The sequence below is a fragment of the Sceloporus occidentalis genome, unplaced genomic scaffold (assembly GCF_023333645.1).
Source record: "Sceloporus occidentalis isolate IW3139 unplaced genomic scaffold, rSceOcc1.0.p SCAF_105, whole genome shotgun sequence".
In the NCBI taxonomy this organism is placed as follows: Eukaryota; Metazoa; Chordata; class Lepidosauria; order Squamata; family Phrynosomatidae; genus Sceloporus; species Sceloporus occidentalis.
In genome coordinates, this window is record NW_028317085.1 from 1,600,845 (window position 1) to 1,616,908 (window position 16,064).

At 38.3% G+C, this 16,064-nt stretch overlaps 1 non-coding gene across 1 annotated transcript; it reads right to left on the minus strand.

The window, feature by feature from the left end:
- Positions 1-15,600: 15,600 nt before the first annotated feature.
- LOC149283380 (small nucleolar RNA SNORA35) lies at positions 15,601-15,730 on the minus strand. The gene has a single exon (XR_016277930.1). It is a non-coding gene; the product is annotated as a small nucleolar RNA SNORA35 (small nucleolar RNA).
- Between the last annotated feature and the right edge of the window lie 334 nt (positions 15,731-16,064).

Below are 16,064 nucleotides of genomic sequence, written 5' to 3' on the forward strand. Positions count from 1 at the left end.
CCTTGGGGTGAATGTGCTGGGACATTCACCACTGGGAATATCTTGAATGTTTTGCAGATTAGAATCATCTTTCTCACTGTGGAATTGTTTGGAAATGGGTTTATAAAAATTCCCAGATTGATGGGCAACAACAATTGCTTCATTGCTGATGTATTTCCTCTATGGCATTGTGTTAACACACACCTAAATGGCCCGGAGAAGCAAACTGCTAAAACTTTGGCTTTTATAGAAGTGGGCATACTTGCTGATGATCAATTAATCAAGGGAGTTTGATAAAGCAGCACCTGCCACTTAGTTTTTCACACCTGGCTTCTCCATTTTGGCTTTTATTTTTGTTTAATAAGTCATGACATGGTGTAATATATCATGTGTTGTTGTTCATCTAAGTTGTATGTTGTATTTACCTACTTTTTAGACCTGCTAAGTTACACATAATTGTTATTATGTCCTGATATGTAAAATCATATAATTTAAAGAGGGTGTAATGCATTCACACACCACTCTAACATCACATACTTACACATACATACACAATCCGCCCCTTCAACACCATAAACCATAAAAAAATGCAAAGACAAAATATAGCATTGGGGACACTGTTCTGTCAGCTACAACACAAGAGTGGGACTTGGGAGTAATTATATCTTAAACAGGGAATGCAATGAAGCAAATAGGTTGCAGGGCTGTATATATAGAGCAGAAACAAGGAGATACTTAGATCTCTAGTAAGACCCCAGACTTGTGTACAGTTCTAAGAATCCATCACCAGAAGGATATCAACATTCTGAAGGGAGTTCGGAGTAGGACTGTCAAAATGATGAATGGTTTGCAGGAGGAAAATTATCAAGAAATAATAAGGGATTTATGTATAGTTTGCAGATAAGAGAAAGGAGGGATGTAACACATTTAAATACATGAAGGTGTTTAACAAAGTACATGAGGGAAGTTTATTTCAAAAGGAGGAAAAACATTAGAACAATGAGTCATATTCTCAAACTAGAAGCTTTCTTTACTAATATAGCTATACTGAATCAAAGACAAAACTATGGACTGATTAATGTTTGAGTCTTTCAAACAGTAAAAACGGGAAGATTTGATGGGCCGAACATTTTTTGTCTGCTGTCAGATTCCATGTTTTTCTGTTCATTCTTGGAAGAGAAGGCCTGGCTTGCAATTTCCGTTCCAGTTCATCCCAAAGGTGTTTTATGGGGTTGAGGTCAGGGCTCTTTGTGGACCAGTCAAGTTCTTCCACACCAACCTCATCCAACTGTATCTTTATGGACCCTGTTTTGTGCACTAGGGCACAGTCATGCTCGATTAGAAAACAGCCTTCCCAAACCGGTCCCACAAAGTTGGAAGCCCCACAACCCAAATAATCTCATGAGACTGAAAAGTCACATACAGTATTAGAAATATTTGCATGTTGTCTTATGTGTATGTCTTATTAACAAATCCAGTAAATACCTCCAGTGTAACACTACATGGTGTCTAAACTAGAATTTAATTTAAATTTAACTTAATTTAACTTCATTTCCAAATAAAAATGGTGTTGCAATTTTACAAAATAACCAAATTATTCTGCAACATGTGTTTTTAAGAACATGACATGAAAGTACACGAATAAGAGGATTCTGGCCTGCAGATGAATGTTGCAATCAGGGTTTGTGAATTGTGACAGCGGGTCAGATGCCAGATGGCCAATATCATGTTTATAAAGGAAAGGGGTCTCTAGTTTTAACAAAATGTGTGGGCTGATATGTAAAACTGACTTGAAGAACATGCGTCTGTCTTTACTGTCACAACAAAATATTAAAATATGGAAATTCCAGATGCTAATGATTGAGCATACAGTGACAGTGGGTGTCAAAGTACCAGATACCTGACCATTTTTATGCAGCTGCTCTGCATTAAGAACTATATATGCATGTTAAAAAAATAAATTATTAAATTTATTTGCAAATTAATTATAAACACTAACTCAGATGTTCCAATTATTATAATAACATTAGTTAGAACACATGTTTTTTGGTTGTGACTATATTTACTATATATATATTATTTGGCGGTAGATAAAAGGGACAGCTTCCCATCAGAAGTGCTAGAGGTTTATACAGTGAGTTAATTTAAACATGCATGGCAAAGGCATAACTCTATCCTGAATTTAAGACAATACCAAATATCCTACCCGTGCTATATTTGCCCCCAAACAGTCTGCTTGTGCCATATTTATCAGCGAACAGCTTGCCATTGCCCCCAAACAACTTTGCTGTGCCATATTTGTACCAAACAGCTTGTCTGTGCCATCTTTGTCCACAAACAGCTTGTCAGTACTATTAAACAGATTGCATGTTCCATCTTTGTCCCCAAACAAATTGTCTGTGCCATCTTTACCACCAAGCAGCTTGTTAGCCTCGATTTTACCTTGGGTTCACGTCTGCCAGTCAGCATTGCGCTGGATACAATGTCAAAATGTATTTTGGACCTGCAGCTTCATTGGCGAGGCACAGGAATAAATAGATGGTCGGCCTCAAGACTGGCCCCAGGAAATCTCCTGTTATTCCGATAGCCCAATCAGTATGCTGGTTGGTTGGTTAAAGGGACCTTAAAGGGACTTTCCATTGTCCAATACAGCTACACACATGAAATACATATTAAATTACGTTGTTCGTACTTTCTGGGCATACGCAGTCTCACTAGACCCCCTTGAAATCTCATGTAAGGCAGGGAGCAGGAAATAGTGCTAGTGCATAATTTGGAATCCCCCATGCATTTACACAGGGGACAGCAATTTAAAGGGGACACTTAGCTATCATTTTCCTTAGGAATGTAACAAGTAATAAATCATCAACCTGAGCAAGCCTGTTGACAATCAGAAAGGCTAAATTGTGTGATTCTGAGTAGGACGTGATGAAATGGGCAAAAACCCTGCCCCATGCATGTGTAAATTCCCTCACTATGTTACCCTCTGTCTTCTGATGTGAGGTTGTCCATCTATTTACCACCCTCTTAGTAAAATAAAACGTCCTTTCATCTGATGTAATGAGTGATACATATCTATCTATGGTATGATATCTATCTATATCTATTTTCAACTTTCATAATTTCAAGAATCCAAGCAGAATTTGAAAGCAGGCCATAAAAATCAAATTTTTTTTCACATTCACCTATTCTCAACCTAACACAAAAAAGAAAACCGAGAAAAGCACTTTCAGTGTTACTACGTTGAATCAAGCCTTTGCAATATCAACTATTATTATAAAACCAGATTATTATGATGACAGTCTCTATCTACCCTAGGGTCATATGTATCTGCATAGTGAAAGAATAATAATTGTTACAAGAGAAACAGATGTTGAAGGTTATGTGGGATGGCAGGATTAGAATTAGCAAGCTGCAAAATACCGTATTTGCTCAATTATAAGACGACCCTGATTATAAGACGGCCCCCCCAAATCTGAATATTAATTTAGGAAAAAAAGAAAAAGCCTGAATATAAGACGACACTATAGGAAAAAAGTTTTACCAGTAAATGTTAATTCATGACATCAGATGACAATCCACCTTTGATCAATTCCCCTGTATTTGTGTGTGTATATATACTGTAGTTTGGGGTAGCCGTATTAGTCCAGTGTATAAGAATGCAAAAAAACAGAATGTTGCAGAATCTTGTAATACCTTTTTTATTGGACTAACGGTATTTAAAATAATAGACGAGCTTTCGGGAGTCCTCCCTTTATCAAGTCAAAAGCATTTCACAATTTGAAAAATGCTTTTGAGAAATGCTTTTGACTTGATAAAGGGAGGACTCCCGAAAGCTCGTCTATTATTTTAAATACTGTTAGTCCAATAAAAAAGGTATTACAAGATTCTGCAACATTCTGTTTTTATGTGTGTATATATATATATATATATATATATATATTTGTTTTTATTTTATTTTTAATTATTATTATTATTATTGTTTTGGTATAGAACAGAAGGAAGAAAAGAACACCTATAGGTAGTAAAGTTACTATTTAACATGTATAAAATACTCCTAGGCCATTATATTTGTTCTCCCCTTACTTCAAATCAGTCTGCCTGTCCTCAGTACAGGGATTAGTCAGTGCAACACAGAATTCATATTCACTTGCTCTGCTCTGGACCGAGGTGGTAAAACGACTTCTAGGGTTCAACTGCACATTTAAAAGGTTAAAAATTGGCCAAAAAAGGCGAAGTGCTGCAATATGATGGAAATTTCAGATGTGGTGGTGATAAACTTTTTTTTTTGGTAAATGGTCAGCATAAGCATCACACAACATTTACATACATTTCTAGCAGAAATGTTTACAATTCTTGAAAACAGGATGTAAGATGTTTAATCGGTTACACAGGGAACTTATTAAACCTGGGAAATTCTCACAGCTCATCAGCAAGCTCTCCTTCTCCTTTGATATGGAGTGTTTGTTAAAAATATAGGCTTGTTTATTTGGTTTCACATTTTTGCATGTTTTAATAGATTCTATTTCATAGACATTAAATGACAATAGAAGATGGCAATGGCCATTTTAAGGTTGCTGGCACCATTTAGATGTGCGCGGCTGCATCCTACTTTTTTTTGGTCACATAGTGTGCAGCTGGGCATGCTGTTCACACACTACAGCACCCAATCTGCTGCTGGAGCATGTGGTGATGTCGGCCAGTGCCACACCAGTCATTTGCCATGGAAGCCAGATGGCCAGTCTAGTCCTGCAATAACTCATGAGTTGTGTTTGGGTTGCTTATAGTTAAAGTAGTCCTGGGTAAGCCTATGCTGGAGGGCCACCCATACAAATCAAGTCTCTGCATTCTCACCCTTTCATGCCCCTTGATACACATTTTAAAATTCTTACATGCTAACAGAATCCTTTTGCTTTATGTGATTGTTAAGGTCATAAATACAAGTTTTGTGCAGACATTGCAAAGTAGATAAAAGTTACCAGTAGATTTGTCTTTTTATATGATAAATATGTAAACCTCTTTCCCGAGCTTTGTCTAAAGTCTTTAGTATAGCGGATTTTTGCTCTCAAGGGATCAATGTATAAAGTGGATATAGAGGCAAAAGGCTATCATTGTCAACCTTATATACATACGCCTACCCAAAATCCCTTGTGGTTGTGGCAGCATCACAAGATTTCTGAGGGGAAAAAAACAAGCCTTCTGGCTTGTCGGATGGATGTAGATTAGTGTTTAATAATGCTTTTTCTAGTGCTAAGTGGAAGAGTGTTCCATCACCTTTACCCCACTTTAACCCCTTCAGTCCCCTATGGATGTAGCATCCAAAAAACGCATCCCAAGAATCCCCTATGGATGTACCGGTATGTCCAAAAAACACATCCCAAGAATCCCCTATGGACATACTGGTACATCCTGCCCTTCTTGCAGCGGAGATCAGGAGATCAGGCTGGACTCCCCCCTTACAGCAGAGGCTTTCTGCTGCCCGATCTCATGTAACAGCTTCCCGCACGAACATTTTTAAATGCCCTATCGTGCGATCGGGCATTCCCTTCCAGGTCGCGTCACTGCAGAAACCATGTCTCTCACTCTTCTTCCATGCTGAAAAACGAAACAAAGAAAAAAAATTGTTAGTGATTTAAAAAATAATAATAAAACAAATCAGTAAAATAATACAATAAATAATAATAATAAAAAACAATAAAGTGAGCTACGTGATGTCATTGTGACATCACTGGCATTAATAACATGTTCAAGAGGTCCCTAAGAGGACCTCTAACCATACTGCACTGATAACTCTGCATTTAAAAAAAATACAATAAATAAATAAAATAAAATAAAAATATTAAAAAAGATAATAATAATAATAATAATAATAATAAAAGAAAAAAAAGTTACATCCCATTGCCCTAACACAACATCTAAAAAGTATAACCCTCCTGCTCCCGTTCACAACCCCCAAACCCGTTAACCCATAAGCATAAAAATTCTACAAATAAATTTCCATATAAGTGCTGGGAAAGAATGGAAAATCTATATAAGTTAGGTATTTCTGAAATCAGGACACCTTAATTGATAAACTTGGAGGGGATTTTGCATCACTTTACCGAATTTTGTGGGGATTCAAAGGGAAAATATATAAAAAATTCTCATCCTAAATTTTCAGCTAATCATCTAACTATGGTATCAAAAGAAAGCTCTATCTGTCCTTGAAAAAAGAATATATAGTTTACATGGGTACACTATTCACAGGAAAGGAGAATAATCACTGAACCGACATACCGCAAAAATGGCAAAATTGCTCTGGCCTTTGAGGTACCAAAAACCCCTGGGACTGAAGGGGTTAACTTTTGTTATGTGTAATATGCAAATCAGCAGTAATTTTGAATGACAATGAATACACAAGCAGATAGGCTGTTCTAAGTGTAGAAAAAAATCACAAATTTTAAACATAATTTGTCAAATTAAGAAACCATCTTCGGAGTTGTGACTCATCAGGAAACAACAACATCTCAGCATCCCAATGAATGAATCACCTTCCTTAAAAAAACTTTACAAAACAAGTCAAGGCCAGGATGCCCAAAATAAAACCATATTTTTAAACTGAAGAGCAAATGTTTCTAAAAGTTAACCATGTTATCAATTGTTTAGAAGTAGGACAATTAATATTTATTATATACAAATTGTCTATTACAATTATATCAATACAAATGAAAATAATCATTCACCATCTGCAGAAAGTCCAGGATTAAAGTTATATCCATAAATTGCAGATTGTGAGAATTAGTTGGTACCATGTGTTTATACTAATAGATGGGCCTATTTGTGTTTATTACAAGAGTTTACCTGTGTGCTCATATCCATACCTAGAAACTCCATACCCATACCTGGGAACTTCTTAACTCCGGCTACCCAAAGCCTTCCCTTGAGGGACGCAACCAGGACTGCACACTGACATTGGTAGGCATCCCCGCTGACACTGATGTAATTGGGCATTCCCACTGACATCACGGAAATACCCCAATTAAAGGGGAAATGGCCGGGGAGCGGAGCATGTCAAGACCCGCCGCTCCCGCAACACGGAGGATTTTTATGTGACTTTTTGACTTTCTATCTGAGTAATGCATTTTGAAGAAGAATAAAGTAGTTTATTTCCACTGTTTAATTTTAAAATAAATTCCTTCTGTTTCCATGCACATTTCCATTTTATTGGGGCTTTAAGGGCTGTAGAACACTAATACACTAATACCCAGCAAGTTGTCTGAGCTCCTATAAATGAGGGACATTAACAAAGCAAAGAGGGACAAAAGCTATTTGATTTAAAAAGAAGGACAGTCCCCCTTAAAGAGGTATATCTGAAGGTATGAAGTTCTGGGTTTGTACTGGAGAACCAAGAAATAACAGTAATTTCTGGGCCTCAGGACCAGCCTTGATCTCTGGGTGAATGTGTCTTGACACTGACTATTCCCTGCCCTTGTTCTCCCCAATCCCCTTTCTGTCCGGTCTCTTGGGTATAAATAACTGCGTGTGTAAAGCTAGCTGTGCCTTCTTAAGTTAGCCTTGCCTCCTCCCTAGCAAAATCCAAGATACGTTCTTACCATTACCTTACCTGGACCAAACAGAGTCGCAAGATAAAACCTTGGAATCTGAGATATGAGATTTATCTTTTAAGATATAACTAGTATTTCTAGTATGTCGCTTCATACAAATCTAGCAAAGAGCTTTGTAAATTTTGCCACTTTTGTCTTAAAGATCCTCAATAAAAAGATGTTAGCATACCTTAAATGTACACTTTACTTATATACTTAAATAAAATGAATATTGGAATACTTTTCCTATACTTTAATATTTCTTGCCCTTTTTACTAGTGACATAGAATGTAGAGCAAATTCTTTTTCTGACTTGTGTTATGGGTACATGTTTTATTTTTAATTGGAACCAGGTTATACAGAGATAAAGAATTTTTTTTTGGAAGTGAATATTAATATATACGTTGGCAGTGAGCAAGTAAATCAGGCCAAACTAAGAACACATCAAGGACGATGTAACTAAGACAAAACACATCCTGTTTTGAAAGAATAAAACTCAGAGGGGAACTGTGATCAGAGCTCTCCTAGGAACCAATGTTCTGGACAGGAAACTGAGTTTTATAAGCAATTTATTTGCCACGACATACATTGTCCTTTTATTTAATTATTGTTTTTTCACTCTGCACATAACTTTTAATTGTATTAACTTCTGCTTATTCACATATTTAAAAAAAAAAATGGACAAATGGTTCTTATCTGCCATTTCTATATGCCTTATTCAGCTATTATTCCTCTGGCAAGATAGATCACAATTAAGATGGTCAGGTTTCCCGATACTTTTGTCCATATTGTGTGTGTGTGTGTGTGTGTGTCATGTGCAGGTCTATCTATTTTGGGAAGAGGCCCAGCCAAACCCCTGAAAAAGCCCCAGACCATTATCCCTCCTCTACCAAACTTTACAGGTGATACAATGCCCATAAGATTGCTAAACAGAGAATCGTGATTCGTCACTACACAGAACACGTTCCCACTGCTCCAGTCGTGGCAATCTTTACACCACTCGATCTGATGCTTTGCATTGTACTTTGTGATGCAAGGCTTGGAAACCCATTCCATGAAGCTCCCGCCATACACTTTTTGTGCCGATGTTAATGCAGGTAGAAGTTTGGAACTCTTCAGCTATGGACCATGTAGAGTATTTTACGTACATTTTACGTACCATATGCCTCAGCACTTGGTGACCCCCTTCTGTGGCTTTACGTGGTGTTCCGCCTTGTGGCTGAGTTGCTCCTGATCCCAAACGTTTCCACTTTCCAAAAAATAATACCACTTACAGTTAACCGTGGAATATGTAACATGGATGAAATTTCAGGAACTGAATTGCACAAGTGGCATTCTATTACGGTACCACACTTGAAATCACTGAGCTCTTCAGAACGACCGATTTTTTCACAAATGTTTATAAGTGCACCTGTGTCCCAATACTTTTGTACATATAGTGTATGTCAACTCTCTTTTGGACCTCAGTACCACCACTATTATCCCTTCCCTTAATAAGGACAGCGCACATGATATTTTTTTTAGAAAGAAGTGGCCACACTAGCATGGTATATAACATATGGACAACTTAACATACTCAACCATTAAGTACAAAAATGGCACCTATAATGTAAAATCAGTACAGCCTCATAGGCTAATCCACGTGAGCCTGAGTAGTTAAACTTGCAACATTACCCTGTTTATCAGCTGAGACAACACCAGCTAAGTGGCACTCCATAATCATTATAAGCTACTACTTCCATTAGCCTACCTCCAGAATGTGACACCTGATATGTGTGTGTGTTTGGGTGTCGACATGGCAGAGCTTGTCCCTGTGTGTGTGTGTGTGTGTGTGTGTGTGTGTCTGGGTGTCGGTGTGGCAGAGCCTGTCCTGGTGAGTGTGTGTGTCTGGGTGTCGGTGTGGCAGAGCCTGTCCTGGTGTGTATGTTTGGGTGTGGCAGAGTCTATCCTGGTGTGTGTGTTTGGGTGTCGGTCTAGCAGAGCCTGTCCTGGTGTGTGTGTTTGGGTGTCGGTCTGGCAGAGCCGGTCCTGATGTGTGTCTTTGGTCATCTGTTTACTGACACTTTACTTACTGTAGGAATAAATTTAACTATTTATTTTTTACTTATCTAGAGATAAAACGCTCTCCTGAATTTGTAGTCACTTCAGAGGACAAAACTTTCTAGGCCCAGAAATCTGTGAGAGGAAAAGTGAAGGTTTTGTATTATTGTCAGGACTTGGGTGATCCGGTCAGGTAGGAGCCCATGCGCAGGGGATACTTGGGGTTCAGTATTTAACCCACGGTGCATGATTATGCAAACAAAGACACCACAAACAGAAATCCAGGTAATGCAGTGTATTTCATGTATATAACAGGACCAGCAAATAAGGGTAATATAGTCTAAGCAAGTAACCGGACGTATGGCAAAATAAAATACAGGTAATAAGTCTTTTGGCAGGGAGCCCGCTTGGAAGGGCGCGACAGACAGAGAGCCCGCTTGGAAGGGCACGACAGACAGAGAGCCCGCTTGGAAGGGCACGACAGACAGAGAGCCCGCTTGGAAGGGCACAAAAGGCACACAGCCCGCTTGGAAGGGTACAAAAGGCACACAACCCACTTGGAAGGACACAAAGCAGGGAGTCCACTTGGAAGGACACAAAGCAGGGAGTCCACTTGGAAGGACACAAAGCAGGGAGTCCACTTGGAAGGACACAAAGCAGGGAGTCCACTTGGAAGGACACAAAGCAAGGAATCCACTTGATCAGGACACAAAGCAGGGAACCAGGAACAGTACAGGTGCAGAGCCACAGCCGGAAGGTCCATAGACTTCAATGCAAAGGCCCTGACTGAAGGGCAGGGCAGGTTCATAAAGGCAGGGTAATCCAGGTAACAAGGACCAGCTGGATGTATGGACTAGGGCTCAACGCAGGAAACAAGGCACACCTGATCCCAGTAATTGAGTTCTGAGTGCTCCAGAGGGCGGAGGGTGGCCACTAGTGGTAGCATAGTTCTATACAACAGGTATGAAAAAGTGATGGTTCATGCAATGAAAAAGTGGTTCCTGACAATTATTTACTCTATTTCAATCTGCAGTATTAGTGGCACTAAAATGTGGCTTCAGGCATCCCATGTATGATGACTTTTTTTTAGTGTACTGATGTACTCCCTATCCTATCACATACGATTCTATCCTATATTATCTGGCTAGCACTGATGTAATCTTTTTTCCAGTACACATCGATGCCGAGGAATTTAGATTCTGTCTATTTTAATCCTCAGCATACAATCACTTCATAAACATATACCAAATACATATATAGTTTGAAGAAAATATGCTTTTAAAATATTTTTTTACCCTTTGCCAATTTTTTAAAAAAGGCCCCGGATTTCATTTTAAAAACCTGGTCACCTTTTGGTCCCAACCCTGGCCACATCAATAGTCACATGCCCTAAAACAAAGGTATACTTCGGTTATTTGACACATTGGGATGAATGCTATACAGACAAAGTTTTAACCCAGTTGCAAGTTTAACAATAAACACGGTAGATCAGTACTTGAGCACTGAATAGGGTGACCACATCTGCCGTGTTTTCCAGGACACATATAATTTTACCATATCGCTGATCAGCCCAGATAAAGTGCTGCCCTGCAGTATGGAGTATGTGTAACTGACTAATTGGTTCCCTTCCATGAGTCTATACATCCCATGTACTACAGGGCAGCACTTTACCTGTGCTGGTCAGCAATATGAAAAATTCATACGTGTCTTGGAAAGCATAGCCAATGTGGTTACTCTAGCACTGAAGAGGTTTACCACGCACACAGAGGCTCTACACTTCAGCATTGAACAACAATGCGTCAGACAAAGAGACCTCCTAAGTCCTAAATGCTTATGTAACTTTACATCTTTTTCTATGTTGGCCCAATAAATCAGTGTCAATGAAATCTTTCACTACAACTACTGTATATATACAGCCCCAAGGAGATGTTTTGTTAGATTTTGTGCTCAGATCATGTGCAAACCATGGATACGAATCCTTTGGGTGGAACACTTGGAGAACAAGTGGGGAGGCAATTACAAATCATGGCTGATGTGGTTACCAGAATATTGCTGTTTCTGAGCCATATTGCCCTAAAAGACGTTTTAAGATCCCCAAAATTGACCATAGCTAAAAGGGGTCTGTCACAACACCCTATAGCGAATGTGTGAGTGTATGAGTTTTGTGACAGTACCATGGGGAGAGGAAGAAGAAGTGAGAAAAAGGAGGATAGATAGTGAAAAAAGGGGTGTGTGTAGCTTGTGAGAAAGGAGGAGGTAGTAAGAATATTGAAATAAAGAGTGAGAATTGCTTGAATGATATGTGTAAACGATTTGTGTGAATGAGTGAGAGAAGAAATGATTGTGTGAATGAATTGTGTGAATTAGTAAGTGACCTTTAATGCTGAGTTTTTGTCTGAATTTCAGCTCATCTATACCTGCAAAGCTGTGTTTTTGTGTTATTCTGTTGATCTATATCTGCTATGCTATGTTTCCATAGATTATTTTTGTATACCTTCAAAGGGTTTATATGTCTCATTCAGTTGATCAATACCCGCAGTGCTGTTTTCATGTGTTGTGTACTTGATCTATACCTTCAGTGCTAAGTTTACATGTGATTTTCAGTTGATCTATACCTGCAATGCTGCATTTGTGTGTTCTGTTGATCTATACCTGGCATTCTATGTTTCCATTCGTCACTGGCATATCTACAGGGCTGCGACCGGACCTATGCCTCTAGGAGACCATCTCACTCCACTTACACAATTACACATCCATGCTCACACACACAAACGTACTCATCCATATATATATATATATATATATATATATATATATATATATGGATGAGTACGTTTGTGTGTGTATGAGCATGGATGTGTAATTGTGTAAGTGGAGTGAGATGGAGTGTGTGTTAGTGAGTATGAGTAAGTGTGTGTAATTTGTGTAAGTGTGTTTAAATATGTTGTATGTTGGAGAGGGCCAAGGGAAAAAAAGGCACAGACCAGTTGTTTGGGGGCAATCATGGCACTGACTAGCTGTTGAAGTTAGGGGGCCCATGGCAATTTTTCGCACCAGGGCCCGGTTTCCAGTTATACCTCTGCCATTCATTATTATTGTATACATGCAAAAGCAGGATTGGTATGTCTGATTCTGTTTTTTTGATCTATACTTTCAATGCTTTTTTGACATGTGAATTTCAATTGACCTATAAATGCAAAGCTGGGTTTGTGTGTTATTCTATTGATCTATACTTGCTATTCTATGTTTCCATATGTAATGTATACCTGCAAATATATGGTTTGTATGTCTTATTCAGTTGATCTATACATTCAATTGCTGTTTACATGTGTTTATTTGATCTATGCCTGAACTACATGGAGGAAGGAAAAGGGAGGTGTGGTTTAGTTAATGAGGGGACAAAGGGACTCTGGGGATGATTATGGGGGAGAGGACCTCTCAAAGTCACGCTAGGATCAGAAGAAGGGAAGGCTGCACTGACTCTCACAGTCTTCCCCTAATTTGCCAGTGTGGCAACTATTTTATTTTTAGTGTGGGAACGGAGGGAGTGGTTGCATGCTAGGGAGTGTGGAGGAGAGCCCAAGGAAATGCTTGCCTAAGGTCCAATTTTTTAAATCTTAAAAAAATATTTTTGTTACAAAGATTAAAATGATTACACAGCTGTGTTTTCCTATATTTAATGTATTTAACGGACATTATTGTTACCAGTGTTTCCAGTTATATATTTTTGTACTTGTTTGCACTTGCACAGAAATAATCTTTAAATAAAACTAGTTGTTTGTTACAAGATTTATTTCCTTTCTTTTTTGTGGGGCGGGGGCGCCAGAGGAATAGTCCGCACATGGCGCCTGAACACCTAAGGCCGGCCCTATATGGTTTGATGGGGTAAATTGCATTAGCTGGCTTCAAAGATGTCCCAAAATGCACATGGGGTAGAAACTATTTATCAGGTTTTTTCATCAGCTTTTATAGATAAAATCTTTTAAGTAAAAGATTTTTCAAGTAAAAGTCAGAAAAAATCATTTTTTCAAGTAAAAAAATTTTTCCCTAAATTTTTCACCATATTTTATTCTTTTTTTTTTATAGACAATTATATGATACAATCAAAATAATGACATCTAAAGAAAGCCCTTTTTGTCATAAAAAAATATATAACTTATGTGGGTTCACTAAATGAGAAAGAAGGAAATTGTAGATAAACATGAGCACTGCAGAAATGTTAAAACCATTGCCACAAAGGGTACAAGAACTAAAATCAGCCTATGTCACAAAGCGGGTAAAATGCATTAGAAGTATATGGCAATACAGATAAGACACATGACATGTACGGTACATTTTTAAAAATGTATTTTAAAATCCCAAATTATGGGATGGGAGATATATTTACATTTGCATAAATTCCACATTATATTCAATTCTTCACCAAATAGAATTCGCCATCGTTTATCACACAAAATATAACTTTGTATCTTCCACAGTCTATGCAGGAATCTGAAACACAGCTTTCGTCAGTTGGGATGCCCACAGAGGGATCTCCAGTCACCGCTGGGCCAGGTGGGTTTTCTTTATTTACTTCTATGTTTGAAGCAATTGTAGGGTTGACAATGGTGTGTCTTGCACTTTTTCTTCAAACCCCCTCCATGATCTGCTCCACCATTGTCCATCTCTTTGGACCCTCTCTTCTTCCTCACAGGTTTGGAACAAAATTCTTTAGAAGAGCTTGCTTGAGGTTCTTTGGAGGTCTTGGGCTTTTTTTTGTTGGCCTTTAGTGCTGTACACAGTTCGTAAACGTACACATGAACTTTAGATGGTTTACTCTTTACCATGGAAAAACAACGGCAAAGGATGTTGTGGAATTCAGCCGAAGACAAATATGAAGTTCACGCACTAGAAAATCTCCTCCGCAAAAATGTAATGACCTCTGGGTTTTCAGAGCTGTAGCAATGGTTTGTAGCTGCACATTCCAAACCATTGTGAAGTACGAATGTTACCAGGTTGGCACATGTCACTTTAATGCAGATGATAGGTGCATGGCCCCTTTAAATTTTCATGTGGTCTGTTTTACAAATGCATGTATTTTCTCATTTCCCCACCCAAGTTAAATGCCCTGCAGGGGCTTGTGTGACATTGTAATCCAAAACCATGGACATTAACCCCTTCGTGACAAAGGCTGATTTTACTTTTTGTACCCTTCGTGACAATGGCTCTTTTATCGGTTCTGCGGTGTTTGTGTTTAGCTGTAATTTTCTCTTAACCCATTTACTAAACCCACACAAGTTATATATTGTTTTTTTCAGGACAAGAAGGGCTTTCTTCAGACACCAAAATTTTTTTCATATGATGTAATTTCCTATAATAAAAATAATAAAATATGAAGAAAAATTGAAAAAAAAAACAAATTTTCTCACTTTTATTTGAAAAATCTTTTATTCATCATAAAAAACTACTGAAAAAACCTGCTAAATAGATTCTACTATTTGTCCCGAGTTTAGAAATACCCAATGTTTTTATGTTTTTTTGCTTTCTTCTACACGTTATGGGGCAATAAGTACAAGTAGCGTTTTGCTAATTCAAAACCATTTTTCTCTGAATCTGGTAATTCTGTCTCTATGTGGTATTTGGGGCATCTTTGAAGCCAGCAAATTAAATTTACCCCACCAAACCATATATTTTTGAAAACTAGACACCCCAGGGTATTTTAGATGCTGATAGTTTAACCCTTTCCATGCACTAATCCTACCACCAACCCTTGTCAAAGTTTGGGATAGTAATTGTTTTTGGTGTTTTTTTCACATACTTTGTACTTCAGGTGTGAAATTACAGCTCCTGGTATATGTTGCTGTCACACAACACCCAGATATGTGTCCAGCAACATCTCCTGAGTACATTGATACCCCACATGCATGGGTTTGTCAGATTGTTTGGGGGCAAAAGGGCCACATTTGGAACATGAGCAATTCAAATTCAGTAGGAATTTTACATCTGGGTAAAGAAAAATGCTTGTACCCAACTATCAGTAGGGACAGGTTACAAGAAAGCCTGGCCTATCTCCAAGAAGGGATTTGATCTAGCACCTTAAGTGGTCCCTCATGCCACGGAATGGACACAGGGGTCACTTGACAGTGCAAATAAAAACGCTTAAAAATGGTGGAGCAAATAAAAGCTAAAAAACAGTAAATGTAACAAAAAATTAAAAAAAAATACAAAAATGGAGCAGGAACAAAAAAAAAATTAAAAATGGGAAACTGTGTGATACAGCTTGAAGCAGTCACCGACACAGAGTGCAGGTTTTCCAGGGCAATCTGGACAGTAAAATGTGGTGTCCTTTCTTTGCCCCCTGCTGTAGCATACCCTGCATCTCTTTTGGGGATTCTGCTTCTTTGCTGTAGGGGGGATTTTAAAAATAAAATGGGTAGCCCCAATTCTGTTGGTTCCCATCACTACTTGGGGACCAGGTGCATC